The following is a 4419-nucleotide window of genomic DNA, read 5'->3' as shown; positions in this document are numbered from 1 at the left end:
AGGCCTTTCATTTCATGACAAATGAAGCAAACATAATATCTGGAGTTGATTTGAAGTGTTGTGGTTGTATTTTATAAGTTTTCCTGTAATTTTGAATATAAGACCAAAGAAATGTCCATACCAGCAAGAGGGGTCATCATTAGGTTGATGAAACAAAATGAAGCTATTAGAGAGACAGCAGAATTCTTAAAAAGAAGTAGTAAACTGACCAGTTCAGGACTAATGAAAGCCCTGAAAGACCACAGAGAACTAAAGTGCGTGATCACAGAATTATTTCCATGGTGAAGAAAAACAGCTTCAAAACTACATCTAATCAAGTCAAGAACACTATCAAGGAGGTAGACGTAACAATATCATGATCTACGGTCAACAGACGTCTTCAAAAATTAAAATACAGATGGTTTATAATAGACAACAAACTACTGGTCACACTCAAAAACAAGAAGGCCAAATGACACTTTGCTAGAAAACATCTAAAAGAATCTGAACAGCTTTACAAAAAGTTTTGTACAGATGAAACCAAGGTTAACTTATACCAGAAAGACATAAAGTAAAAGTATGAAGAAGGAAAGAAACAGCTGCTGGTCCAAAATGTCTGTGAAGGTTCTCAGTCATTCAAGTCATCGTAGTCTATGGAGCTTGGAAAGAAAAGCGTCTGGACTTCTTTAGGTTTCTCTCACATCCTGGGCCATTTGATCTCAGTAAATCACATGATAAGGTGGGGTCAGGTTTTACAATGGGTTAACTCGAAACCTTGGCTGATTGTGACCCACACCTTGGCTTGTGTGATTGGGTAGAGGATCAACAGGGGATCAATAACCCTCTTGGGAATTAGCGGTTAACAACATGGTCACTTTAATCGGACGTTTTCTAACTGTCTTCATTGGAATCTGCTTTCAAGGTGAGTAACATTGGTCGCAACTATAAGGAAAGAGAGCTACAAAAGTTGGAACATGTTTTGAATTAATGGCATGAGGCGTCTTTTTCTATTTTACCTAAATGTTTGCTTTAGCTAATGTAACTTTAGCCGACAAGGTCCAGCTTGTGTGTCATGACAAAACTTAACCTAATAAACTGACATATGGCCTTTTTTATGGGTTTAATGTAGCACGGACAAAATCAAAAGTATTGTGCCTCTAGCTTTAAGGTTTCACATTCAACCACTGTTGCGATATTAGCAAGCTAATTCAGCTAATTAATAAAGCTCATTTCATATTGTCTCTGTACTTGTAAATTTCTTTCAAGTTCACAGGCTGTTGTATTTTGGTGGAAGTTCATTTTGGCAATATTTCCAATAACTGACTGGGTTCAAAAATAACTTTTGGCAGGACTGCTATGCTTGATGTCATCTGTTTACCCCTATGTAATCACTTAAGTTGTTATTTACTGCTGCATGCTAAGCTGCAAGAGTGCACTGAGGATTGAGACAAAATATGGTCTACAAACCAGCATTATATTAGTTTTTATCAGATTGATTGTCCTCCAGTGTGATTATTTCTTGCAGTAATGATATTGTACAATTATTACTTTCCCTGAAATACTTTATGCTTAACAACAGCTCCATATTTTTGAACTCTTGTGATCAGTATGACCAAATTGTGTGAGTTTCCATACTAATAATTAATAATGAATAATAACTAATAATTGGTATCAGAGACACTGATTTTTGGCATGGTATACTGCAGAAGTCCCTTGGGTTGTTTCTGATTGTGTGTGTGTGTGTGTGTGTGTGTGTGTGTGTGTGTGTGTGTGTGTGTGCATAATTTAGCTTTTAATTTAACAGCATTCCCTGTGTTGTAACAATAATAACATTGTTTACATACAACAATATAATTATAACATATATCTTTATTTTATTTTAGGTCTGTGAAGCCAAACTTGATGCTGGGCATTTATTTTTGTCAATGGAGTCAAATGGTAAGTTACCTTTTGTGTATTTTTTCATACGGGAAACACCACAGATTATATTGTAAGTAATATTGCGCTATCGATGATCACATGCAGGTGGCATAAACTAAATATTCAGAAACGCTACCAACAAATGATTCATTAACAAAAGCAATGGAGCAGACTTTTTAGGGTCTTGTGGTTGTAATAAAATCCATAACTGAAGGTTTGTCACATAAGAGTCGTTTTCACACTCATTCTACTTTAAAAGATTTCAAGACAGAGCTTGTTGTTCTCTGAACATGCTTGTTCGCTGAACAGCAGATAACGTGCATCTTTTTGTTTGTTTGCTTATGTGTGTGTGTGTTTTCTCTAATGGGCCTCAGATGACAGTTTGCTTAAATTTAGATCTCAAAGCATTTTTTAAAAATTCTGCCTGTACTCCCCACCCCTCTTCTTCCATTGCTCAGGCTGAAGCAGAATCTCACATCTGTTGACCTGAAAGGGTCCCACTTTGCTGTGCTTGACCAATATGGAGAGGTTCATGGAACTGTACAAAACCAAGAGCGGCATAGCAGGGCTATAGGCTCATAAAATGCTTCGATGATGATGTAAGTGTTCAACAGCTAAATGTTCTCCTTTGTTTAAGTTTTAGGTTATCCAGTTCAACTGATGAACTCTTTCAAAGAAAGCTGATAAGTAAAGTCTGTCATCATATTTCACAACTGGACACTTAGTGTGTTAACTTTTACAGAATCGGTGTATATTGGTGATAGGTTGGGTATCATATTCTGCTTGAATGTGCTGATCAGCCTGACTCAAATTAAAAGATATCAAAAATATTAAAACAAACAAGACAGGTGTAATTGACCCAGTTATCTCCAATGATAATCATATATTGATGGAATTATTTAGCAAAAAGCTGTGAATTTGTAGCTGTCTACATGCTTCATAAATACTGTTTAAAAAGTTTTATTGTTTTCTTTTTGACTTCTTTGACCAGAGCTCTACACAAAGGAAGAGGACAGAGGACCTCATTTTCTTAAGGAAGATCCCTCACACACTTTCAAGACTGTGAAGGTTAGCATCGTTTCTTTTAGTTAATTCAATAATTACACCACCAGAGTGGATTTAAATCAAACAATCAAGATGTGATTGAAGTGCAGACTTTAGGCTTTAACTCAAAGGGTTAACACCCTACTCCCTGTGGATGCCACAAGATAAAATCTATACTCTTTCCTTACCAAATGTATTATTATGAGATCTGTGACACTGGATTTGGTCTGGGTTTCAGAGATACTAACTGGCAAACTAGCATTAATGTTAGTTTCTTGTGTTTACTCATGTCTTCACCAGGGTCTTTGACATTTCGCTGCTGTACTGTTCACTACAGCTTTGCGTTTGATTTCTCACATTGTATATTGTAATGGCTGAGATATTAGGTTATTTAAGGGGTTGCAGTGGCTACTACAGCTGTCGGGGGCAATACTTTGGTGAAATGTCCTGGACCCTGGAAAAGAGATTGTGTAGACTGGGTAAGCAGTTAAAGGTCACTGGCCCAGAGTCATTGGACAGCTGGGTAAAGGTGGATGTTGATATTCAGTGCCAGTTATGCAACCTGTCCAGCCAACCTGCTCTTTTTTCATGCTGTTAATATAAGAGGAAAAAAAATCTGTTACTGATTAAAGAAGCATTGTCTGTGGAGCCACATTCTGATCCTGCAGTTTAGCTTCAGTTTGCACATTTCATGTATTCTCAGTTACATTTGACTCCGAGCACAGCCAATATTTAGCACAGGTAAATTTAAATTTAAATTTTTGTTTGCATTCTGCAAATGAAGACATGCTCTGTTAATTATGAACATGGTCTTTGTTTAAAGCAAGAAATGGATTTGTAACATGGGGGTGCGTATCTCATTCTGAAAAAAACTTCAACAACTAATGAGTGTTACCCAAAATCAATCACCATCATCCAAGGCATCAGTATGGCTCTTCTTTGGAAAGACATGAATTCTAAAGCACAAGGGACATTGTGTATTTTTCTAAGTCAAGTATGGTAAATATTTTTTTGTTCTTTTTGTCTTTGAACCCTTTTATAACCCACAGATATTGAAGACACGTTTACTAAGAGTTGAAAGTTGGCATTGTGATGGTGAAAAAAAAAGGCATCATCGATGTGTTGGTTGTCCTTTATGCGGCAGTAATCCTGTCTAATCTGAGGGATGTCCTGAGTGCCATTTCCATGCTGATGGGTCTTCTTTTTGCCCTCAACATAGACTATCCAAAGGAACTTAAGTACACCTTTGAAGTCATTCAGAAGGTCGTCATGAACATTGGTGGAAAGCAGTGCTCCTCACTTGTGCATGGTCTAAGAAACAGACTCTTGCGGAAAGTCATGCAGACATGTCCTCTGGTTGCTTGACAAATGTTGGCAGACATAAGTCAGATTAAAGAAGTGTGAAAGAACTGCGAAACGTGTGGACAAAGAAGTTTTGAATACTCTGGATACTAAAACTCACCTTCTACCCGAATG

The 4419-nt window shown here is 37.0% G+C and overlaps 1 long non-coding RNA gene across 1 annotated transcript; it reads right to left on the bottom strand.

Moving 5' to 3' along the window:
- Positions 1 to 1852: 1852 nt before the first annotated feature.
- LOC121812618 lies at positions 1853 to 4399 on the bottom strand. The gene is made up of 2 exons (XR_006053201.1): positions 3976 to 4399; positions 1853 to 3754 (listed from the first exon to the last, which is right to left on the bottom strand). It is a non-coding gene; the product is annotated as an uncharacterized LOC121812618 (long non-coding RNA).
- Between the last annotated feature and the right edge of the window lie 20 nt (positions 4400 to 4419).

This window comes from Haplochromis burtoni, unplaced genomic scaffold (assembly GCF_018398535.1).
Source record: "Haplochromis burtoni strain Fernald_Lab_line unplaced genomic scaffold, NCSU_Asbu1 Contig_12, whole genome shotgun sequence".
Classification (NCBI taxonomy): domain Eukaryota; kingdom Metazoa; phylum Chordata; class Actinopteri; order Cichliformes; family Cichlidae; genus Haplochromis; species Haplochromis burtoni.
This window is presented reverse-complemented; position numbering and strand designations above follow the sequence as displayed.